A 26,486-nucleotide genomic window follows, 5' to 3' on the forward strand; every position below is an offset into this window, starting at 1 on the left:
CTTTTAAAAAATTATAAGTTAGGAATCATAAGAGATAGAATAATGGTTTATTCGGCAAACTTGCTCCAAATAAGTTCTTTTACAACTTTGTAGAACATTTTGTGAACGTACATAAAACTATTAAAAAGCAGATGTTTGGACCCGCGAAACTAGAGGGACCACCCTAATTTCACAATAATGAGAAAAAAGGTCGAAAAATAAGAAGAAAGTTTCCCAAAGACACCATGTATCTAAAACTTATGGTTTAGGCACAAACATTTTTGTCTTCGTAAACACGGCTCTGGACCCATTGTGCATTCCACTCGGTCCATGGCTGTTTGTCTCCAGTTCCGCACTCTGCGTAGGGTCCGCAGATCGTCCTCCACTTGGTCGACCCGCCTAACTCGCTGCGCTCCACGTCTTCTTGTACCGGTCGGATGACTCTCGAGAACCATTTTAGTCGGGTTGCTATCCGACATCCTGATGACGTGACCCGCCCACCGTAGCCTCCCGATTTTCGCGGTATGGACGATGTTGGTTCTCTCAGCAGCTGATGCAGCTCGTGGTTCATTCGCCTTCTCCAAGTCCCGTCTTCCATCTGCACTCCGCCGTAGATGGTACGCAACACCTTCCGTTCGAAAATTCCAAGGGCGCGTTGGTCCTCTGCACGTAGGGTCCATGTTTCGTGCCCATAGAGGACGACCGGTCTAATCAACGTTTTGTAGATAGTTAACTTCGTGTTACGGCGAACTTTATTCGATCGTAGAGTTCTGCGGAGTCCAAAGTAGGCACGATTTCCTGCCACAATGTGCCTCTGAATTTCTCTGCTGGTGTCGTTGTCGTCGGTCACCAGTGAGCCCAAGTACACGAATTCTTCAACCACCTCGATTTCATCACCGTCGATATGAATTCGGGGTGGCGGGCGCGGTGTTTCCTCCCTGGAGCCCTTTGCCATCATGTACTTTGTCTTCGACACATTAATGACTAATCCGATTCGCCTGGCTTCACTCTTTAGTCGGATGTACGTTTCCGCCATCGTCTCAAATTTACGAGCAATAATATCAATATCATCGGCGAAACCAAGTAGCTGAACAGACTTCGTGAAAATCGTTCCACTCGTATTTATCCCCGCTCTTCTTATTACACCCTCCAATGCAATGTTGAACAGCAAGCACGAAAGACCATCAGCTTGCCGTAACCCTCTGCGAGATTCGAAGGGACTCGAGAGTGTCCCTGATACTCGAACTACGCACATCACTCGATCCATCGTCGCCTTGATCAACCGTATCAGTTTATCCGGGAATCCGTATTCGTGCATAATCTGCCATAGCTGTTCTCGATCGATTGTATCATACGCCGATTTGAAATCGATGAACAAGTGATGTGTGGGCACGTTGTATTCGCGGCATTTCTGCAACACCTGGCGGATGGCGAACATCTGGTCCGTTGTAGCGCGTTCACCCATGAATCCAGCCTGATATTGCCCCACGAACTCTCTTGCAATCGGTGATAGACGGCGGCATAAAATTTGAGAGAGTATCTTGTAGGCAGCGCTCAGTAGTGTGATCGCGCGGTAGTTTCCGCAATCCAACTTGTCCCCCTTTTTGTAGATGGGACACACGATACCTTCCATCCATTCCTCCGGTAATACTTCCTTCTCCCAAATCTTGGTAATGACCCAGTGGAGTGCTCTCACCAGTGCTTTTCCACCGTATTTTAGAAGCTCGCTTGGTAGTTGATCTGCTCCAGCGGCTTTGTTGCTTTTCAACCGGCCAACCTCCTCCTCAATCTCTTGAAGGTTAGGGGCCGGAAGTCTTTCGTCCTGTGCACATACTCCTAGATCTGTTACCACGCCACCTTCGGTACTTGCAACGTCGCCATTGAGGTGCTCATCGTAATGCTGCCGCCACCTCTCGACCACCTCACGCTCGCTCGTGAGAATATTCCCGTGATTATCTCGGCACATGTCGGCTTGTGGCACAAAGCCTCTGCGCGAGCGGTTCAGCTTCTCGTAGAACTTTCGTGTGTCCTTAGCGCGGTACAGCTCTTCCATCGCTTCGCGATCTCGTTCTTCCTGCTGGCGCTTCTTCATCCGGAAGACTGAGTTCTGCCTGTTCCGCGCCTGTTTGTAACGTGCCTCATGCGCTCTCGTACGGTGTTGCAGCATTCTCGCCCATGCTGCATTCTTCTCGTTTTTCAACTGTTCACATTCGCCGTCGTACCAGTCGTTTCTGTGATTCGGAGTCGCGAAGCCTAGTGCTGTAGTCGAGGTACTACCTATGGCGGATCGGATGTCCCTCCAGCCATCTTCAAGTGTAGCTGCGCCAAGCTGCTCTTCCGTTGGTAGGGCCACTGCTAACTGCTGCGCGTAGTCTTGAGCCACTTCTACGTTACGAAGCTGCTCGATGTTGAGCCGCGGCGTTCGACTTCGACGCGTGGTGATAACTGTCGAATGTTTTGAGCGCATGCATACAGCGACTAAGTAGTGATCCGAATCTATATTCGCACTGCGGTATGTGCGGACATTGGTTATATGTATCCGAGAAGAATTTATCGTCGATTAGAACGTGGTCGATTTGGTTTTCTGTTTGATGGTCGGGTTATCTCCAGGTGGCTTCGAGGATTTCTTTGCGGGGGAAGAAGGTGCTTCGAACTACCATACCACGGGAGGCTGCAAAGTTTACGCATCGCTGGCCGTTATCATTCGATACGGCTTGCACGCTGTTTCGCCCGATTACCAGTCTGTACATTTCCTCCCTTCCTACATGCGCGTTCATGTCACCGACAACGATTTTCACGTCACGCGGCGAGCAACCATCGTTTGTTTGCTCTAACGGAGCGTAGAAAGCTTCTTTCTCGTCATCGGGTCTCCCTTCGTGTGGGCAGTGGACGTTGATGATGCTGTAATTGAAGAAACGGCCCTTAACTCTCAACATGCACATCCTTGCGTTGATCGGTTGCCACCCGATCACACGTTGTCGCATCTTGCCCAACACTATAAATCCTGTTCCCAGTTCATTGGTGGTGCCACAGCTTTGGTAGAAGGTAGCCGCTCGATGCCCGCTTTTCCACACTTTCTGTCCAGTCCAACAAAGTTCCTGCAACGCCACGATGTCGAAGTTGCGGGGATGTAGTTCGTCGTAGATTATCCTGTCACATCCTGCGGAACCTGGTGACTTGAAATTCCATGTTCCAAGTTTCCAATTGTAGTCCTTATTTCGTTGCGTGGGTCTTTGCCGATTGTATCGAGTCGTATTTTCTCCTATGTTATTCGCAATGGGGATTTTTACGGGTGGCTTATTGGGCCTACGCCAACACTCCTGTCTCGCCGGAGGGCCATCGTGCCAGTTCTGTTTAACGTCCCAACCAACACAGGGACGACCACGCTGATGGGGCTACCACCTTGGATCTAGCTGGGCGTGGTGCAGCGTTTCTTACTCAGCCGCTGGATGCCAGAACAGACGCTGTTTGAGCCACACCTCCTTGATGAACAGACACTCGGATCGTACCTCCTCAATCTAGCTGAAGTCAGAAGGACAACAGTGCCCAGGCTGCACTACCAGCTTAGCGCACAACTCTTAGCTGGCGGTCTTTGTCATCGCTTGACCCGTGGAAGCATGAGGTAGGAACTTGTGAGGACCAGAGCTATATTGGACGCTCTCCTTATCGACTCACCGTTTTGCAGCTCGTCAGAAGGAGTCGGTTATTTGCTATCCCAGATGTGTTTTTCACGAGCATCGTAGCATCTTAGTTGACATCTTAGCCTTACTAAGGCCTTTCTAAATTTTTGTTAAAAAATAAAATCTAAACTAAAACTAGCCCTACTAAGGCGACGTGAGACATCATAGAGAAGAAGAATGTCGCCGGTATTTGCAGCGTACTCGCCTTCACCGGCTAGGGAGTCCGTCTACATGAGCGTTTCACTTCCTTCTCGAGAGCCGAATAGCGCTGACGGGCTGCGGCTTTGGCTTCTCGTGTTTTCGCTCGCTCTATCGCGGCTTTAGAGTTCCTTGGCTCCTATATACTCTTCCAGACATCATCTGTGATCCACTGCTTTCTCTGGGAGCATAGCTCACCCAAATTATTCTCGATGGTGGCGCTAAAGGCGTTCTTGATGGCGCTCCATTGATTTTCAACGCTTCCACCTTCTGGAATATTCGCAGCACGGTTTTCTAGTTCCTCGACGAAGGGCTTTATCACCGCAGTCTCTTCCAGTCGTCGTGTGTTGAGCCGTCGCCCGATTGTAGATGGATCAGAGCAATGCGCAGCCGGATTTCGCCGATTAGGAGATCGTGATCGGGCAAATATCGGCGCTACGTTTATTCCGCACATCAAGGAGGCTCCGTCTCCATTTCCGGCCGATGCAGATGTTGTCGAACTTTATCGTACTACAAACATTCTTGACTGTCTTGGCTTTTATCGTTCATGATGTACAAATATCACATGGTCAATTTGATAAGAAAACTCTCAGCTGAAACTCTTAAAAGTTTGGAAGCAGACGATGTCCTTTTTGGGACATAACGCCAGAAAGAAGCAGAGAAAAACGTTGGAGATTGTTGGAACAAAGGATTGTTAGCGCACCTTTCTTGTCGCTTTTTGCGTTTCCCTTCTGTAACAGTTTCACTTCGCGTAAGAAATTAAAGAAGTTTCAAAGTTCAGCGTGATTTAAAGTCATATTGATCCAAAAATCACGGTATAATCAACACTATGACCTTTCGATTCCGTCTAAGCTTTACCCAACTCGAGCCAACCATAAATCTGTTTCCACGCTCAATTGACTTTTTTGGTTACCTAAAGGCGAAGCACGTGTTAGCCATAGTCTTCTGCTCGCCTAGTCGAATAAACCACTATCAAATGACGCTCAAATCCGTCATCGGGCGCGATACTGTAACAAGAGGCGTCCATAAAACTCTAACCATCGATTGACCAACCACTCAATAATCGGAGGGCAATTAAAACAACACCTTCAACTAGTTGCATCACCGTCCACCGCAATTGGTTCGGAATAGGATTTTTCCGGTTCAGCTGTGTTATGTGGTAAGCCATGTTTGAATGCCACGTGGGATGGGGGCTTGTCTAAACAAAATTTGAATGAACGAACTTGACATTCGGTATGATGGTAAAAGCCATGAAGATCAAATCGAGCGGCAGCGAGCAACCACAAAACCACATTTTCCGTTCCGTTTCGGCCGATTAGGCAGCACGCCACGTGTGGTTGACTCTCTGCCGTGGGGTTTTTTCGATTACGTATTTTTGCGGATTTGGTCCACTGATTTAGTGGTGGATTCCCGAAGATGGGCCGTAGAGGTCAGCGCAAAATCACGAGCGAATGTGCCGTAGTTCCTTGTATTTAGTATTCGGCACGGTTGGTATCACAAATCAATTACTATTATTAACCAATTTTGCGGTTCTGTGAATTAAAAGTCAGAAACTGCGCACACCTCCCAGTGTTGATTCATGGCAAATTAAAACTGGGAGATTTATCTACCGTCTAGGACCGAATCGGCGCGCGGTGGGGGAGTGTTTTAATTGAGATTCAATTAAATCCACCGGGGAGACAGATCCATCGTGGATCTAACGATGCTGTCGATAGTGGATCGTTTGCGACACGATCGTAGATCTCATCAACGTGAAACTAGCGCTTGTCGCCCATTTGTATGCCAATAATTTGAAATTGATGACGACCGATAGTCGTATCGAGCGTTGCAGTCCAGTTGATTGAGTGTCTGGAAAATGCTTCCAACATCCAGTTAATCGCATCGAATTCCCATCACCCACGGCGATTAGAACGATGAGTAAGACTCATTGGATCTCAATATCAATCAACCCAGGATGTGTGAGAATTTTTGCGAGAATGTTTGTTTGAATATTAGAATCCTAATTATCGTCTAGCGAAGCGCTGTGTTCTAACACTCTCGACAGTTACGTCACACCGGCAGATTGTTTCAAATTCCTAATTTTTGTGAGACTCCCGTATGCAGACATATAATGTATGCTAATTCAGAATTGTATATCACCTAACCATGTTAAACCTGTTTTCACGAATACGAGCAGAACTGAAAATTCAAATTGTGTCTCTCATCGAAAGAGTTTCGGAGGCAGCTCTTTGGGGTGAATCTTTGTCAAAACGAAAGGTTGAATCGCGAAACTGGTTTCTACCTTCGCCAATTTGCGTTTTACGATGGTAAGCATTTCTCATTAAACTGAATATTATTATCTTGGTCTGATCCGGTTTGTTTATAGAGTAAATTAGAGGATCACTATCGGAATCATCCAAGCGGATGAGAAATAGTAAAAATTCTATACATCGATGATTCTTTATTGAATTTTAATGATTTCATAACATAATGGCATCGGCTATGGCGTCATTACAACCCCAAATAAACAGGCGGGAACCCGTACATTCAAAGAGGTGAACTCACTGTATTGAGCAAGACTATTCAGAGGTTGACGGGTTCAATTTTCTTTAGCATAGAATATCAACGTGTCTGACACACGACTGTAAAAATGATCATTGTCAAAGTAAACTCTTAGTCAATATTTTTGGAAGTGCTCATAAAACACTAAGTAAAGAAGTGAGCAGAGATGGAAATGTCCTAATCTTGAAACTACTCGCGTAGAAAAAAACCCATCCGACACGGTTCTATAAAAGATGAGATCAAGGATCTGCAAGTAGGGGAACTGGCAATAAAATGAACATCGAATACCTATATGTGATACGTAAAAATCCTTCTTTTTTATTATGTAATATCGAAGACGGTATTATGCTGAAGAAATAAATGCTCAAATATACAGTTTTCTTTCATTGTTTTCGAAACACTCATCTCTTCTACTGTATTTGACAAGAGATGACTAGGCACTCCTCTAGAGATACCTTCAGATGGTCCTCCATGTATTTCTCCAGAAATTTATCTGTTATTTCATCTTAGGATAACTCATATAATTTCCACACGAATTTTTTAAAAAATGTATTGAAAAATATTGAATTTCCACGAAAATTCCTTTAAAAGTTCTCAAAAGTATCTTCTAGTGATCTTTTCAGATGCTTATCTATGCGTTTCTCCAGGCATTTCATTTTTTTTATCAAAAACTCGTCCACAGATTTTTTAGGAAAATTTTTAGAAAATTCTCCTGAAAATTTTATTGAAGTATTTCTCCAGAAATTGTCCAATCAATTTTTTAATATTTTTCTGGGAATTCCACTAAGGGATTCCCGAGAAGTTCTTAGTAAATTCCTTCTGTGATTTCTTGAAGATTTGTTTTGTGTTTCCTTCAGATATTCCTCCACAAACTAGGTACATACTTCCGAAGATTTCTACAAGCATTCTACTGAAGATTTCATCAGAAATTCCTTCAGGGATTCTTTCAGAAATTCCTGCTGAGATTCTCTATTAAATTCTTTTGAAGATATATTTTTATCTTCAGACACTTCTTTAGAGATTTAGAGGTTTCTTCAGGAATTTCGGGAATGCATTTCGTCAAAAGTACTTCCATTGAATGTATCTAAAATGTTTTTACAAATACTTCAGGAAATTCTTCGAAAATTTTTCCCAGGGTTTCTCTAACAATTCCTTGAGAAATTCCTTCAGTGATTCCTACAGAAATTCCTACAAGCATTTTTGTTTAAGAAATAACGGTTCCTTCAGAAACATCTCCTGGTATGTCTTTAGAGATCCCTGCAGATTGTTTTTTTTTCAAATATTATTTCAGGGATATTGCAAGCAAACCCTGAAAAAATTTCTAAAACATCCCAGGAGAACTGTCTGTCAGGAAATTAAAAAAAATAGTTGTCCTTGAATATATTTTTGAAAATTTTCGGAGTAAAACAGGACAAAAACTCTTGAAGCCATTTGTGAAGTTATCCCTAGAGCAATTCCTGGACGAATGACAAGGATAATACCCAAGAGAATACCTGACGAAACACTTTAGGATACAGAGATGCCAGATTCATTCATTTTATTTATTTAGTATTGCATCAAATTCAAGATAAAACTGAATCAACAATATTTCTCCATAATACACGGTTCGTGGCTGCCGCTCTCCATCCTCGGTCAAGCCCACTGTTCGCCAAGTCACGCTCCACCTGGTCCGCCCATCGTGCTCTCTGCGCTCCACGCCTTCTTGTGCCAATCGGATCAGTTGCAAACACCAGCTTTGCAGGGTTTTTGTCCGGCATTCTTGCAACATGCCCTGCCCACCGTATCCTTCCGGCTTTGGCCACCTTCTGGATGCTGGGTTCGCCGTAAAGTGCAGCGAGCTCGTGGTTCATTCTTCTCCGCCACACACCGTTCTCCTACACACCGCCGAAGATCGTCCTTAGCACGCGTCGCTCGAAAACTCCGAGTGCTTGCAGGTCCTCCTCGAGCATGGTCCATGTCTCGTGCCCGTAGAGGATCACCGGTCTTATTAGCGTTTTGTACATGGTGCATTTGGTGCGTGGGTGAATCTTTTTCGACCGCAGTTTCTTCTGGAGCCCGTAGTAGGCCTGACTTCCGATGATGATGCGCCTTCGTACTTCACGGCTCATGTTATTGTCAGCCGTTAGCAAAAAAACGGGGGAAACGAATTCCTCCACCACCTCGAAGTTATCCCCGTCTATCGTAACATTACTACCCAGACGGATCCGGTCGTGTTCGGTTCCGCCTACCAGCATGTACTTTGTTTTTGAGACATTCACCACCAGTCCAACCTTTGCTGCTTCGCGTTTCAGGCGAGTTAACAGCTCTGCCACCGTTCCAAATGTTCTGACAATAATGTTCATGTCGTCCGCAAAGTGCACAAATTGACCGGATTTTGTGAAAATCGTTCCCCGGCTGTTGAGCCCGCAGAGCGATGTTGAAGATTAGGCATGAGAGTCCGTCACCTTGTCGCAGTCTCCGGTGAAATGAACTGGATAGTTCACCAGGTCTCCAGTTAGCCTAGTGGTTAAGGCTATGGATTGCCAATCCGAAGACGGCGGGTTCGATTCCCGTTCCGTTCGGGAAAATTTTCTCGACTCCCTGGGTATAGTGTATCATTGTGCTTGCCTCACAATATACTAATTCATGCAATCAATGACTGGCAAAGAAAGCCCTCCAATTAATAACTGTAGAAGTGCTCAAAGAACACTAAGTTGGAGAGAGACAGGCCAAGTTCCAGTGAAGAAGAAGGAGAAGATAACTTTGGAAATTCCTAGAAGATTTTTTTGGAAATTTTCTGGTACGATTTCTGGACAAAAAATCTTGGGAAAGTACCTGAAGAAACTGCTTAAGATACTTACTTTATTTCTACAAAAAAATCTACAGGAACTCTTAAAGCAAATACAAGGAAAAATTTCTTAAGATATTTCTGGAAGGATTCCTGCCGAAATCCGTAATGAAATTTCTGATGAAATTTCTTAAAAAGTGATAGATTTCTTGTATAAATCCTTCAATGAATTTTTAAAGGAATTATTAGAAGAACTCCAGCAGATATCTCTGGAAACTTGTAGAAGATTTTTTAATACAATTTCTACGGGGATAATTACAAAAAAATCTTAAGAAAAAATCTTGAGGGAGACATTTTTGAAAAAGTTTTTTGGAGAAAATTCTAAATGCCTGAATTTATGGAATAAGACCTGAAGGATACCGGAAAAATCCAACAATAATTCCTGAAAGAGTTTTTGGAAAAAAAGTACTGCAGATCTAAAGGTGACTCCTGAAAGAATTTTTAAATGAATTTCTGATGTAATCTCCAAATCTCTGTTCACCTGAAATTGCAGCTTTAAAAAAATCTGCTTCGAAAAACTTGGAGAAGTTTCTAGAATTCTAGAGAAATTTCTAGAATAATTCCAATAATATTCCCAGGATTTTTTTACAGAAATGTTTGAAGAAACACATGATAGATTACAAACATGGACTTGCGTAGCAATCCTTGTAGGGATTTCCCAAATAATCGCTAATTAAATCCCAAGAGTAATTTCTGAACGAATTTCTGAAGAAACTCGTTGACTAGTTTAACGATTAATCTTTTTAGAAATTTCTTGAGAAAGTTCTGAAGTTCTGAAGGAAAATTTCTGGAAAAGTTCCAAATATAATCTCTGAAAGAATTTCTAGTGAAATTTTGATTGAAATGTATTGCAGGAATGCATTTTACGAGTGTAATATAGTAATCTTTGGGTGAGTTCTTGCTTGAATTATTCTAAGAAAATTTAAAAAAAAATCCGGGAAATTTTGAATAAATTTTGCAAGAATCCCAAAACGGTGTCCCTGGATGAAATCATGCAGAAAATTCTCGAGCAGTACAGGGAGAGGAATAAATTTTAAAAGAAATTTTTGATTAATCTTTGGAATAATTCTTGCTGAATTCATAAAAAGAATACTTGAAAGAATATCCCTTCTACAAAAATTACAAAAAAAAAATCATGGAGTGGTTTTCGTAGTAAAACAATTCTATTATATTAGGTATAATATTGAAGTTATTCATATGATAGCTCCAGTAAAGGGGGCACTAAGACTTGGAAATCTTGAGTAACCAGCTCTGATTTTACCATGACAGCACTGCTGGAATAGCATCAACGGGCGATCAATCAAGCTCAAGCTCAATTTCATAACTTCCCGAAAGACTCTTCTAGTTTAGAATTCCGGGCACTTGCGTACCTGGTCAACATGGTTCCGGAGCTACTCCGGATTGTCCTGGGCAAATTTATTCAGCAGACTAAGAATTATCTGAGAACGGCAACCTTGGTTGGAGACATGTCCGCAAGGCGGCGCCAGTGTAGAAAATGAGAATATCTCTGTATCTCAGAATCCTGATACAGTAAGGACCCGATTTTGTCAGCCCCTGGTAGCATTTTGGGCTGACAAAATCGGGTACCTGACAAAATCGGGACATTTTTAAAATCATTTTTTTATTCATGAAAAATTGTTCTGAGCACGTCAGAGACGGAGATAGGTGTGGTGTGGAGGGTTTGCTTTGGGTTCGTTCAATTATTACGTAACGCCGATGAGGAGGGGTGGGTCCAGCGCTGTGTTACGCTTCATACAAAATTTTAAAATTTCTCTTTGAAAAATAGTTACGCGGTGGAGGGATAGCGGATATAGGGTTGCCAAATTTTGCGTTACGTAATATTTGAACGAACCTTTTGTGGACAAAAAAATCGAAAGGGTGTTAAGGGCACAGAAAAAAAAATGGTATTTGGCAAAATTAATATTCAGTGCTTTTTTACAGCAGAACTATTGAATATTTTATTTCTTTTTCTTCTTGTCATAAAATCCCTACTGGAACACAGCCTTCTCCTAGTTTAGCAATTGTGGTTTACAGAAGATAGTTGACACTGGTTAGCGCAGTTTAAATCATAACATCTAACTTTAGCTGTCAACGAATGAAAACGAACATCTGATTGACAAGTATAGACACTCATACTGTCCGAATTGTGCAAGTACCGAAGGTGGCGTGGTAACAGATCTAGGAGTATGTGCACAGAACGAAAGACTTCCGGCCCCTGACCTTCAAGAGATTGAGGAGGAGGTTGGCCGATTGAAAAACAACGAAGCCGCTGGAGCAGATCAACTACCAAGCGAGCTTCTAAAATACGGTGGAGAAACGCTGGTGAGAGCACTACACTGGGTCATTACCAAGATTTGGGAGGAGGAAGTATTACCGGAGGAATGGATGGAAGGTATCGTGTGTCCCATCTACAAAAAGAGCGACAAGTTGGATTGCGGGAACTATCGCGCGATCACACTACTGAGCGCTGCCTACAAGATACTCTCTCAAATTTTATGCCGCCGACTATCACCGATTGCAAGAGAGTTCGTGGGGCAATATCAGGCTGGATTTATGGGTGAACGCGCTACAACGGACCAGATGTTCGCCATCCGCCAGGTGTTGCTAAAATGCCGCGAATACATCGTGCCCACACATCACTTGTTCATCGATTTCAAATCGGCGTATGATGCAATCGATCGAGAACAGCTATGGCAGATTATGCACGAATACGGATTCCCGGATAAACTGATACGATTACTCAAGGCGACGATGGATCGAGTGATGTGCGTAGTTCGAGTATCAGGGACACTCTCGAGTTCCTTCGAATCTCGCAGAGGGTTACGGCAAGGTGATGGTCTTTCGTGCTTGCTGTTCAACATTGCTTTGGAGGGTGTAATAAGAAGAGCGGGGATAAACACAAGTGGGACGATTTTCACGAAGTCCGTTCAGCTGCTTGATTTCGCCGATGATATTGATATTATTGCTCGTAAATTTGAGACGATGGCGGAAACGTACATCCGACTAAAGAGTGAAGCCAGGCGAATCGGATTAGTCATTAATGTGTCGAAGACAAAGTACATGATATCAAAGGGCTCCAGGGAGGAATCACCGCGCCCGCCACCCCGAATTCATATCGACGGTGATGAAATCGAGGCGGTTGAAGATTTCGTTTACTTGGGCTCACTGGTGACCGCCGACAACGACACCAGCAGAGAAATTCAGAGGCGCATTGTGGCAGGAAATCGTTCTTACTTTGGACTCCGCAGAACTCTACGATCGAATAAAGTTCGCTGTAACACGAAGTTAACCATCTACAAAACGTTGATTAGACCGGCCGTCCTCTATGGGCACGAAACATGGACCCTACGTGCAGAGGACCAACGCGCCCTTGGAGTTTTCGAACGGAAGGTGTTGCGTACCATCTACGGCGGAGTGCAGATGGAAGACGGGACTTGGAGAAGGCGAATGAACCACGAGCTGCATCAACTGCTGAGAGAACCAACCATCGTCCATACCGCGAAAATCGGGAGGCTACGGTGGGCGGGTCACGTCATCAGGATGTCGGATAGCAACCCGACTAAAATGGTTCTCGAGAGTCATCCGTCTGGTACAAGAAGACGTGGAGCGCAGCGAGCCAGGTGGGTCGACCAAGTGGAGGACGATCTGCGGACCCTACGCAGAGTGCGGAACTGGAGACAAACAGCCATGGACCGAGTGGAATGGAGGCGGCTACTATGTACAGCAGAGGCCACCCCGGCCTTGGCCTGACCGGTAAGGTAAATACTGTCCGAATTGGCCACGTTTCCGCTGCCTTTTCACTTTAATTTCCAGAGCCTTATCTCTAAAGAATCTCTAGAGAAATCTTTGAAGAAATGTTCGGGGATTTTTTTAGAGAAACTACCTGAGGATATACGGAACATAACCCTCAAGACATTCCCGAAGGGATCCCGTAAGTAGTTTCTGCAAAAACCTTTACAGGAGCTCCGAATAAATCCCTTAAGTAATTTCTGAAAGAATCCTTATTGCAATCTTCGTATAAATCTCTAGAAGCATTTCTTTAGCATTTTCTAAAAAAATCATTGAAAGAATTCCTATTGCAATCTTTGAAGAAATCTCCTTGAGAAATCCATGGAGGAATTCCTGGAAAAAAGTACTGGAGAAATATCTGGAGCAGTTTTAGAAGAAACCATAGCAGAAATGAATTGTTAAATTTTAGCATGAATTCCAGAAGAGTTTCCAACAAAAGTTTTCCAAAGGAAAATACTAAAATAGGAAGCAATACCAAGGGATTTTCGTAAAGAAATACCAAGGGGTAGCCCTGGAAAAATCTGAAGTGGGACCCCCGGGAAATTCATAGAGGATGCCCAATTGGAAAATCTATCAGAGGAATCATAGTGAAATCTCTAGAGGAATTCTTGTATGAGTAATTACTGAAGGCTTTAATAGAGGAACATTTTACGAACTTCTTAGAAGGATCCCTAAGGGAATCTTAAGAGGAATTCTTGAAAAAATCCCTAGGAAAATCGCTAGATTTATTCATCAGTAGGTTGGCTCCAGGGCCACGTTCTCTTCTATTTGGGAAATTTGTGCCTTCCGTAGATTTATTCATGGACTGAAGTACACAGTAATTCTTATAGGAATTATTGCACAGAAGTATCTTCAGAATTCTCTTAATACATCACTAGAGGAGTTCCTGTAGAAATTACTGGATAAAGTCCTACAGGAATACCAGCAAGAATTTCTGAATGAATCTGAACAGGAGTTCGTCAGCATGGGGGTATCATAGGAAAAATGCATGAACAATTCTTAGTGAAATGTCTGAAAAGGTTCTTATAGAAAATTCTAGAAAATTTCTTGGAGGAACTATCCGAACAGATATGTATGGAGAAATGCCAGCAGGATGCCTTGAAAGAATCGCTAGGAAAATCACTGGATAAATCCACGTAGCAACTGTAGGAGGAATTATTGAAGAAATCCTTGGAGAAAGCCCTGGATACATCGCTGTAGGAGTTCATGTAGAAAATTTTTGAGAAAAAATGCCGTCAGAATATTGGCAAAACTTTTGGAGGAATCCTATCAGGAGTTCCAGAACAAGTCTCAAGGAAAGCTTCTGGGGAAATCACAGGAGAAATGCCTGAGAAAATCTTAAAGAGACACACTTTAATGAATCGTTATTAAATTCCCGGAAGAATTCCTTTAAAAATTTCCGACGAAATTCTTGGAGAAATACCAGTAAAAATTCTTACAAGAAACCACGCAAAAGTTCTTGAAGAAATTGCAGCAAGAATTTTTGGCGAAATTCCATCACGAATTTCTTAAGGGTTTCTAATGAATACAATTCTCAGAGCAATTTTTAAGCAATCCAAGCAGGAAATCTACAATACAAATCTCATAATAAATCTAGACAAACATGTAAAAAAGGGCGGAACAACCATTGCATGTCTCAACTTCTTCCATAGGCGTATTTCAATTTTTTTTATGCAAACTTATCCCGTTATCAGATAGAAGGGAGTCTGCTCTATCTGTTACTGGTCAAAGATTACATAAAAAATGGTCCATGTGCTCAGAAGGAAGGGAGAAACAAAAATTCGAAATGCTTGTTGCGCAGTTTTCAAATGTTAGCCTATTTGGATCAATCCAAAGAAGTAAACCTAGAGAAATCCCAGAGATGCCGGAAAGAAGTAAACAGATTGACTTGTAATCACAACAACAATCAGCGTTTATTGTTTGTTCTGTTCCAGAGGAAATTAAAAAGAATAGTCTTTAAGGCGAAACTGGAAGCATTTCCTCATTTTTTTGGTTTTTGATTTTTTATTTAATAACGAAACAATATTTTTAAAATCGGTTTTCGTGCACATGTAGAGTATGGATCAGGGTATCTTCTAAATTTTTTACGCTATAGAAAATGTTTTTCGTTTTTGCAGAAACCATTTTTTAGTGAAATTTTGTTCAAAAATGGTTTCTGCAAAAACGAAAAACATTTTCTCTCGCGTAAAAAAATCAGAAGATACCCTGATCCATACTCTACATGTGCACGAAAACCGATTTTGAAAATATTGCTTCGTTATTTAATAAAAAATCAAAAACTAAAAAGTGAGGAAATGGATCCAGTTTCGCCTTAAGCCCATAGAGCCGATGTGGTAAGCGCATGTGCAATCAACAAACCATGCTGAGGGTGACGAGTTTGATTCCCGGCCAGCTCAGAATCCATTTCATAATCGACATTTCCTTAACTACCTTGTGTATAAAATATCTTCATTACTACCACACGCTATATATACAAATGCAAAATAAACATTGGTTGTGGGGGATCTCTGAGGAGCAGGCTGTGTCCCAATTGGAACGTTACGCCAAGAAGAGAGAGGGAGCTGGAATCTTTTAGCAATTTAAAACAATATTGGTTCAAAACATTGGCGAGGGTTGGGTGCTAAAATTGCCTCAATATGTGTTAGTTTGCAAAAAAAAGTTTGGCCGTTTTCAAAAGTTGCACGAGTTTTGTGCATTGCGTAATTTTTTTATGACGCCTAAAGACATCAACTGCATTAATAATGATTATAAAATAGAAATTCTGAATGAAATACAAATTTATTTTTTACTTCAAAAAAGGCTGACAAAATCGGGTCAAAAAGCTGACAAAATCGGGAGTAGACAAAATCGGGTCCCCACTGTAATTTGGAATGAGGTCGCCTTCGGCAAAATTGCTCAGCAAGCTAAGAACAATCTGAAAATTGCATCTATGTTTCGTGATTCATCCGCTAGGCGGCGCCTAGTGTCAGAAAAGTACAAACACCTATATCTCGACACTCTAATGAGCTAGAAGTGTGCCTTTAAGCAAAGTTGTTCAGCAAATTGAAAACTATTTGAAAAACGGTGATTTTGGTTTGAGATTCGTCCGATAGGTGGCACCAGTGTCAAAAATGATCAAACCTCAATATTTCAGTATCCTGATGTGATAGAATGATGCCGCCTCCGGCAAAGTTGTTCAGCAAGCTAAGTGCTATCTGACATTAAAGTCTATGGTTCGTGATTTACCCACTAGGAGGTGCGTAGTGTCAAACAAGTTCAAACAAGTAAACGTATATATTGAAACTCTCATGAGCTAGAAGTGTGCCGTTTTCAGCAAAATTGTACAGCAAACTGAGCAAAAAAAATAGTTTTTATCTGAAAACGGCAACCTGAGTTTGAGATTCGTCCGCTAGGTGGCGCCAGTGTATAAAATACTCAAACTTCTTTATCTCACAATTCTGATGAGATATAATGATGCCGTCATCGACAAAGTTGTTCAGAAAGCTTGGAACTATCTAATAATAGCCCATAGATGCAGGTTCGTGACTTATCCGATAGATAGCGCCAAGTGTCAAGAAACAGTTGAGTGTTTGGTTCGGGATGCCAGTAAAGTTTTAAAGTAATCTTAGAAAAAATGTCTACTGGGTCTTTGATTAGGTGGTTTGATTTTGTGACCAACCCAACTGAAAGTATCAAATTACTTTTTTTTACCCTATTCCTTCAATATCTTCTATATATTTAAAAATGCAGTGGCATACGTGGGACTGCGCATAACTTGCGAAAGGAAGGTCCAATTTTGGTTGTCTAAGTTTTGTTCTGTTAGTTTTCACCCAAGGAAGGTTTATGAGCCAAAAAACATGGAAAATTTGAGAGTTTTTGAAAATCGATCTTCCATACATTTTGTGACCGGGGACTTGGTCTTGGACAGAAACTTGAAACGTCAAAAAACTCAGTAGGCAAGACAAGGTTTGCCGGGTACAGCTAGTATGTTATGCATTTGTTTTTGATGGCATTGCTGCAAAATTCCACCAGAGGATATTCCATAAATTCATCTACAGATTTCTCTACGGATTTCATCAGGGAATCCTCTTGAGGTATTTCCAGGGATTTGTCCAGGAATCCATTCAGGGCCTTATCCAGGAATTTCTGAAGGGAACGTTTCAAAACTTTTACCAGGGGTTGCTCTAGATATTCCACGAGGGATTTATTTGGTAGTACTTCTACGGATTTCTCGAGGGGAGGGGTTCCTTTAGAAATCCCTTACCATCAAATATCAATTCAGGAATTGCTGTTGGGATTACTCCAGGTATTCTTCCGGGGACTCTTATAAGATTTTCATCAGAGTTTCCTTCAGAAATCACCCAGGCGTAGTAAAAGATTGTGTCCTCAGGGATGCTACCAGATATACTTGCTAGAATACTTCTAGGGATTTGAACAAAAAGCATTACTTAATGTACCTATTCAGGAATTCCTGAAGGAATTCTTTGAGGGGTTTTCCCAAGAATTCCTTCAGGAGTTTTTCCAGGGCCTCCAGGGTTTTCCAGATCTCACTATGGATTTCTGTAGAGATTACATCAGTAGTTCCTCGAGACATTTTATAGCTTTACTCTAGGGATTTTCCAAGGGTTTAACCAGGAGTTTTTCTTAGAATTTCGTAAAGTTCTTCGGGAAGAAGTTCACCGAAGATTCCTCCTGTAACTCCGCCAGGACTTTACCTAGGATTTTCTCTAGCTTTTGCTGACTATTTTAAACCATAGATTTATCTGAAAGTTCCATCAAGGATTAATGCTGGTGCTTCTACAGGGTTTACTCAGGGATTCTTTTGGAAATTCCTTCAGGAATTCCTCCAGAAGTTCCTCTCTTCAGAAAGTTCTCTAGAAGTTTCTACAGATATTGCTCCGGAAATTTCTCTACAGATTTCTCAATGAGTGTCTCAAGAACTTTCTCTTTCATTGGAAAAAATCTAAATATTATACATACATGTGATTCTTGCAATTTGTCGAAAACATAACTGATACGAGTAGTGTTGATTTCTTCTATCATCATGAATCTATCAATGACAGTGTCGGAATTGCTATGGCACCAAATGTTGTTTTCTTGTTTTCGTTAAGTTTTGATCACTGTGGTACACATTGTTGACCTGGTAAATGCACAGCTATTCTTAGCCCTGAGTTTCTTGGTGTGAGCGTTTGCTCAAAACGGGAGTCCTTTACTAGAACAATTGTTTTAACATTGGGCGTTGTAGGTATGAAGCTTATAGATGAGCTTCTCATCTCACCGTTGACTTATTTTTTAGATAATAGATATGACTTCTCCAATCATTGGCTTTGAATTGAGAATGGAAAGGTATATCCCTACACAAAACTCAAACTGGAAGCCACTGCAATTGGCACCCCCTAGTACAATTTCTTAGTTATGCCAACAGACGCTGAAGATTAAAACGGCACTAACGCCCTTTTGCAGCATTACGGCAGTATTTTACAGTGGTCGAAATACAGAAGATAGACAAAATGATCGGGACAAGCAAAATTTTCACTTTTCTAAAAATGGTCAAATAGCTGTAACTTCTCGTAAAGTGTTTTAAAAAATCTCAAATGTTTACTTAAGTTCTTCAACTAGTTGTGTACCAGTGTGTTCTAAACGAAGTTGGAGAGAAAAAGGTATTATTATCCGATTGCCAAATTTGAGCTGTTATATCTCTAGATTCAATAAACAAATATATATATCACCAACTTATCCAAAAATTCAACATCGTTTCAAAATTCGCGATGGTAATTATAGTTTGAAAAATTCCCTCTAATTGACTTGAATATAAATCTGTTTTGATGGAAAGTACCAAAATAACTGGCAATAAACTGTAAAAAGTAATGGGATGCTTATTAAAAATTGGCCAATTTTATAAAAAATCTTGAAATAAATTAAATTACCATAACTTTTTTTCTTAATCATAATTTCAAGGTAATTCAAACGTTTTCCAAAGCTCTCAACACAAATCAAAAATCTTGAACTCTCAAAATTTCATTGAATTCGGGTCATTGAATTTGGCTATCGGATAATTATACCTTTTTCTTGAATCTTTCTAGTTTCGTGTAGAGTAGTCAGATCTTTTCCAAGTATAAACCAGTTGATCAACTTACAGTGAAAATTTGAGAGCATGTGATGCACTTTTTAAAAAGTTATAGCTAATTGAACATATCTAAAAAAAAGTGAAAATTTTGCCTATCCCGATCATTTTGTCCATCCGCTGTATCTATATTTTCCCTAAATCCAACGGGAAATTCTCATTCAATAATACATAGCAGATATTCTACTGTAAATAAATCTTACAAGAAGAAACATTATACTTCTTTGTAGATATGAGATATGGAGCAATATGATTAAAATCAGGGCAATTCTTCGCTCTCTATTTTGCATTACAATATATGTATGAATCAATAAATACAGGTTCACTTTCCACACTGCTAAATATAGGGGAGACTGGGGAGACTTGATCCCTTTTTCTTAATTGACGTGAAACTTAAAAAAAAACACACAAAACTAGATCCGATTTCCGTACAAAATGGCAGGTAAACATCTATTGCAAGTTAATACACAACAGAAGGCCTTTAAATTATTGTTAAAGTTTTCAAAACTGTGTTTTTATGGAGGCATGTCTTATGATGTATTTTTCAAAAATGGGTGACACTTAATCCCCCTTTGATCACATGGTTTATTACAAGGGAAAATAATTCCAGAATCTTCCTATGAATTTTCTTATCGAGTTTTCTTGTATTTTCGATGAATATGGAGTGTTTGAAATTGTAAGATTTCCTTAATTTTTTAAGGATATGCTGTATTTTCAAAATGGGGAGACTTGATTCCCCTTTTCTTGGTTTGTACTAAAGTTATAATTATCTGGCACATTTTATCGTTGAATAGACTAGAATTCCAAGTAAATAGAGGCTTCCAAATAGAATTTTATTTTTCACATATATAATGTGTGTGTAATCCTCGAGGGATCAAGTCTCCCCATGTCACTGTTGTGTATACTAAGCTGAATTAATTGAAATATGTTAACAACAACCTCATTTGGATAAATAAGTTTGAAAGTACTTTATTTAAACTATGTGCTGTGAAATTTTGACACGATTTGGTTCAATTTTCACAAAGTTATTGATATTTTTCGGAATCGCCTAAAAGATTTCTGAAGGACTGAAAACAAACCATCAGCCGTTAAAAAATAATGCAATGTACAATCGAAATCACTTGTAGCCAAAACATAGTCGTTTGTCCAGGAGTAGTTTTGGAAAAATTATGCTAGAAGAAAAATGTTTTTGATTCCGAGCAAATATGGGGGGAACAAGTCTCCCCAGGGATCAAGTCTCCTCAGTCTCCCCTACCCTCACTAATCATCATCAGCATCAATTGCAATAGAACACCACGAAGTCAACATCAAAGGTCATCAACGGTAATGCTAAACAACGACCAAGACTCCCACCATCCTCTCCCATCAAGAGGGGCATCGTCTGTCTGCCCCAAACCGATTGTGGCCTGGTTTCCGAATCCTCCTTCCAGCCAGCACCAGCACAGCGTTAGAGATGCACTTTGACTTCCCTACCTCCGCATGTCTGACATCGTCGTGGCTGGGCCTGGGCAGACGGTTTCTTTCTTGTGCTCATTTTTGCAACCGAGATCGCTTGATGCAACCCAGCAGAAGAAGGATCCTCCCACCCCACGACGACGCTTGGCATCGAAAGTGCGTCATTTCCAAAGTGACACACCTGAGACCATCGCCGAGGTTGTCGTCGTCGTCTTAGTCGATGATTGCTTCATCAAGTCCCCGCCGTCGTCGTCGTCGTCGCTGTTTGTTTCATTAGATTTGTTTGCAGAAAGAAAATCCAGCACAACAAAAGCGCAAGAAATGTGAGAGAAGGGATACGAACCGGTCTCGGTGTGGTGCTTAATCCTGCGGTGATGGGTCAACAGCACTTTTATCCAATACTGTTCTGCTGTAGGTATAAAGGTCGCTACCTTGGTCCACTGACTGGCACGCGACGACGCACTACTACTGATGTGATAAATCTTCAGGTTCTAATTTCGCTTGGAAAGGACGACACTACCACGCACAATCGTTGATTTAGCGCGAATGGCACTTTCCTTTTTCCTCCGGAAATGTGGAACTTTTCACTTTGATGGTGATCGCTCAATCTTCTCTACTAGAACGCCGTTTGCACTTGACACACGCGCGCGCGTTCTCTGCACCGACTCTCAATAGCAACTGATATATGCATTAGAACACCCGCCGACACTAATCGGCGCTGACTGCCCTGGCGGAGAATCGTCGCTGCAGTCGTAGTCATCGTTGTACGAAAAGCTGTCTTCACCAAAGACAGGTTGAGAGTGCATTCATAGCTAAAACCCCTAACAAGCTTTGCGCTAGGGTAAAACTAAGCCTGTTCCGAGTTTTGATGCGATGCACAGTGGGAAAAACTTGAAGCGGCACAATGCAAGTGCGGTCTGCATGACTCTGATCAGATAGCTGAGGGACTGTGACATAAAGAACTTTAAGAAGAACCCTAGGAAGAACCTTTAAAGTAGCTCCAGAATAATTCTCCAGAGGATCAATTTCTAGATGATGATTTCATCCATGCAACAACATTATGGTCATAGGCGTAAGCATAGACAGACTGTAGAGTGGTGCTGGCGTGATGGTTAAAGCACGTGACTATCACGCCAAGGACCTGAGATCGAATCCCACTCCCGACAAACTCGCAAAATGTGAGTTCTTCCTTCGGACGGGAAGTAAAACGTGGGTCCCGAGATGAACTAGCCTAGGGCTAAAAATCTCGTTAATACAGATATAAAAAAATGGACATTGGAAGGATAGCAGAAAAATTCCTGGAGATATAATCCGGGATGATCCGCAAAAGAATCCCGAGAGAAATCAGGAGAAAGGAGGAATCCCTGATGAACATATTCTAGACGAAACTCCCGAATTATCAACTGAGGGAATCCCACAAGGAATCCAGATTGAAATTAATTAAGGAATTCAGAGAGGAATTTTTAACAGAGTAAACATTTGTCGATTAATCCTTCTGAATCCTGAAGAAATTCCTTATGGGAACTAGACAATCGTCCCAAACGAAATTATAATCTTGGCAACAGCTGGAAGGTGCCTATAAAAAAATCTCTGCAGAAATGAATGATGAAAATTTCGAAAGGAAACAATGAAAGAATCCCGGAAGTAGACGTGTGCGCCGAAGCAGTTTTCACCGGCGGCGGCGTGTATAGTAATTTGAGGCAGCGGCGGCGGCGTAATCGGCGTGACCAAAATTTTAAATATTTTTTTAGTGAAGTGCAATTTCAAATCATTAAAAACGTCAATACAGAATAATTCAGAAACAAATTTTGAAAACGACGTTTAACACTAGTTTACAAAATAGAACGAAAGTCGTGAACTTCTGTCAACGACCAAAATTTTTAAAGCACAATTTAGCGCTGATTTCGGAACCGTGATTCAAAAAAAAATTAAATGGAACAGTTTTCAAGTTTTAATTTAATATTGAGTTTTAGAAATTTTTAAAATATGTAAATAACTGAAATTCAAATATCTAGCGTTTTGTTCAACCAAGTTTGAATCTTTTCCATAAATTAAGAGCTGAATATAATATCATTCAATCATCTGAATGCGGGTTTCGCGTCAGATTGATGAAATTCAAGATATTGGCGAGTTTTAGGGACAATCTCCTTAAATTTTAGCAAAATTTCCAAAAATACATGAAGAAATGTATTTTTTTTTTTTCAATAAGGCCGTTACAAATATTTATTTCACTTTTTGTCCCACCACTCTTTGGCTGGTCGAGGGGGGGGGGGATAAAAATAATAAAGCATTTATTCTGAAAAATATTAAAAACTCATCGGATTTGAAGAATTTTCAGCAAGACCTGATATTTTGATAAATATTTTTCATCTGCCCCCCTCAAAATACGAAATCCTGCCAAAAATTTTTGAAGGGGGGGGGAGACAAAAAGTCAAAAATAAATTTGTATCAGCCTAAGAAAAAAACAATTTCAAAATCTCATTGTTAATTTGACATATTATATGTAGGCGAGTTACAGTAAAAAAATCAGCTCAATCGGAGCATTGATTACGGAGAATGAGATGTGTGAAGTGAGTGACGTTGGTTAAAAATAGAACAAAAATCGATTTCAAATCATCAACCTTGTATGGAAAGTTGAAAAAAATTCCGCCCAACTGTAATTTTTTTTCCTTCGCGTTTTCGAACTCAGGACATGATTCTATTGCGGATTTTTAGAAAAATTTCCACTCTGCGGTAGCCGCCGAGTTCTACCGCAGCTGTCAAAGTCCTACCGCAGGCTTGAAAATCATTCTATCATTGAAACTGAAGGCTAAATCAAAGCATGCTTGCAAGGTGAATTGAACTGAAAACCAACAACAAACAATGATCATCGGCGTCGTATCCAAGGCTATCCAAGGCATCGCTAGGGCTCGCTAGGGTAAATCGATGATACATCAGTGAAAATCAGTAGTCTGACAGCTGCGGTAGCTTTTCGTTCTACCGTAAAACGGAAAGTTTTCTCTAAATTAGCAATACACCAAAAATGATCATCAGCTTACCGAGTTCAAAAATGGTGTAAACTAGTGTAATCAATGGTGTAGCATTGATTATACGTCGTTTTTCAAATTTGTTACTGAATTGGTTTCTTGCACCTAAATAACAATTTTTATCTATTTTGTGTGAAAGGTTTAAACGTATGTAAATCAGAGGCACAGAGAAACAGACGTAACATTTCGAACAAATTTCATTAAAAAAATCGTCACGGAAACGAAATCGCCCAATGCTAAACGTACTGTATTTGACCGGGCTATCTTTAGGTGGCTATAGTGGGCAAACGTCAAACAGGAGCAAAAACGATACCAGCGCTGCACGTGGTCAATTGACCAACTACCGATAATTTGAATTAACCGTTAAAAAAGTGATCGATGGGAAGCGGACGGAGTGTGACGTCTGTTTCTCTGTGTCAGAGGTTTCAATTAAAACTATACTCATAAGAATTATGTTATAAATTTTAGAGAGAAGGAAATTTATAAGAGATTTCTTTAGATAGAAATTCACAACGTCGCACGTCTCGCCTGAGGATATTCTTTTCTAAAACTCATTTTAGACCAGTGTTGTCATGGTAAAATTCAAAATGTTTGTAGGAGTTCTGTTAGGGTGCTTTTTAGGAATTACTCCAGGGATTATTTCAGGCGTTTCTTCAGGAATTTCTCCAGAAAATTCTGAATGGATTCTTCTGGGAATTCCTCTACGGGGCTTCCTAGAAGATCCTTAGATATTCCTCCACAAGTGGGATCGTAAATTTCTCTAGAGATTTTCAGAAACCTTTTTTCAGGGATTTCTTCAGATTATTTTTTTTAAGTGACCCTTAAAAAATCCCTTTAGAGCTTCTTTTACGAGTTCCTTTAGAAATCACCTCAAGATTTATTTCCAGGAATATCTCAAGAAATTCTTCATCGAATCACTGCACAGCATTCTCCAGATTTCCACGAGTTGTTTCAGAGATTCATTGAAAAAAATCACATTTTTAGAAATTTCTTTTGGCGATTCATTTAAGAATTCTTTACAAGCTCCTCTAGGGAAATTGTATCAGGAAATTTTATCCACTAATATCGTTCAGACATTGGGCAAGAAATTCTTCTAAGAATCCAGAAGAATGTCCATGAGTTCTTTCAGGGTTTGTTCCAAATCATCCTTCAAAAATTCATTAAAAGATTTATTTAAAAATTCTTCTAGTACCTTTGCCTGCAATTTCTTTACGGATTTCTGAAGATTTTTTTCAAGGATTCCTTCAGAAACTTCTTTATAATTTAATTCAGAAACTTCTCAAAGATATCCTTTAAAAATGCCTTCAAGAATTATCTCAGAAACTTCTCCAGATTTTTTTTTTTCAAAAATTTCTCAAAAAATCCCAATAAAAATCCTCTAAATCCATCTCAAGAGTTTTTTTTCCTACCCCTCTATTTAGGAAATTGGGCCGCAGCATCCTGATCTTTTGTGACGAATCTCAGGAGTTCCGCCAGGTATTCCTCAAGGACTTCTCCAGGAGCTCCAAACGATTGTTTCTGAAATATTTTCTGAATTTTTTCAAATATTTCTTAAGAAATTGCTTCAGGTAACCCTCGAAGGGTAACTCGAACATGGTTCACGTTATTTCATAGAATACTTCTGCAAACATCTGTGGAGGAATATCTCAAACCGCAGAAAATTCTCTGAAAGGGAAAGGGGGAACGTCCATAAGTTACGCCACGCTTTGAGGAGGAAGGGGTTTCGAAAAGTGTGATTATTTCAGAGGAAGTCCTATAGAAAACGTGTGGCTGAGCGGGGAGGGTGGTTGAAGATGGACCTTTTTTGCGTGACCTATTTAACCCTTCAGAACGCGCGCTGTTGTAAAATTTTGCTCACCGTATATAGCGCGAGCACGGTGCAATTTTAATATCAAACAAGCGCGCGTCCTGAAAGGTTAATGGTTAAATCAATGGAGCCATTTCAGAAGATTCTCCATAGAAATTCTTTTAAAAAATTTTGGAGGAACTTATAGCACTTCTAAAAATATTTCTAAAGGAACATTCGGATATTTTCTGATGAATTCTTAGTGAAATTTAGGGTCGTGTTTAGGAATTTCTGAAGATTTGATGAAACATATGCCTACAAGAATGTCATTCGTACATTGCCATGAAAATCTTCCAAGAGATATACAAAGAATATGTAGGAGAATGCGTTTGTGGACCTAATAAGAATATCGCCAAGAAGTTTGTTGATACAGTCGGCTCTCCACATGTCGATGTTCTACATCTCGATATCTCTCCCTATCTCGATGGTTTGGTCGGTCCCTTCAATCTGCATACATTTTTCCTTTCTACATATCGATATCTCCTTATCTCGATATCTCTCTATCTCGATGCGATCTCGTTCGTTTTTGTTCGAGATTTTCTCTCCATATGTTGATATGCCCCTTTTCACAGACTGCTAGATCGCGTTTCTTAGGTGCAAAACATACTCTGAAGGCGAAGGGACATCTGTTTGTTGACGGTTTATCCTAGTTACGAACGATTCAAACTAGTGTGCATTACAAATTGGTTCTTGAATTCGATCTCTCCCTATCTCGATGGTCCCTTCAATATCGAGATGTAGAGAGTCAACTATAATCCAGTTTTTAAAAAAGCCTCACTTAATACTTTAAAAAATATTATTATTATTATTATTATTATTATTATTATTATTATTATTATTATTATTATTATTATTATTATTATTATTATTATTATTATTATTATTATTATTATTATTATTATTACTTTATTATAGAGATTTTCAGCCCTAGGCTGGTTCATCTCTTTATACTTAAAAAAAGAATAAGTGAGGATGCGGAGTGGACCTGGTGTGATGGTTAGAGCACTAGACTTTCACGCCGAGGACCTGGGATCGAATCCCA

The 26,486-nt window shown here is 40.6% G+C and overlaps 2 protein-coding genes across 3 annotated transcripts in view; one reads left to right on the forward strand and one right to left on the reverse strand.

Annotated features, from left to right (window-relative positions):
• Positions 1 to 21,287, reverse strand: part of LOC109401974 (elongation of very long chain fatty acids protein 7) — a 195,301-nt gene extending 174,014 nt beyond the window's left edge. The window contains exon 1 of the mRNA XM_029874850.2: positions 20,916 to 21,287. The gene's annotated coding sequence lies outside the window, so the exon portion shown is untranslated. The remainder of the gene's footprint in view (positions 1 to 20,915) is intronic.
• The window catches only part of LOC109401984 (D-beta-hydroxybutyrate dehydrogenase, mitochondrial-like), a gene marked incomplete at its 3' end in the record, with an annotated part of 357,759 nt that overhangs the window by 230,674 nt on the left and 100,599 nt on the right, over positions 1 to 26,486 (forward strand).

This window comes from Aedes albopictus, chromosome 3 (assembly GCF_035046485.1).
Source record: "Aedes albopictus strain Foshan chromosome 3, AalbF5, whole genome shotgun sequence".
NCBI classification, from domain to species: Eukaryota; Metazoa; Arthropoda; class Insecta; order Diptera; family Culicidae; genus Aedes; species Aedes albopictus.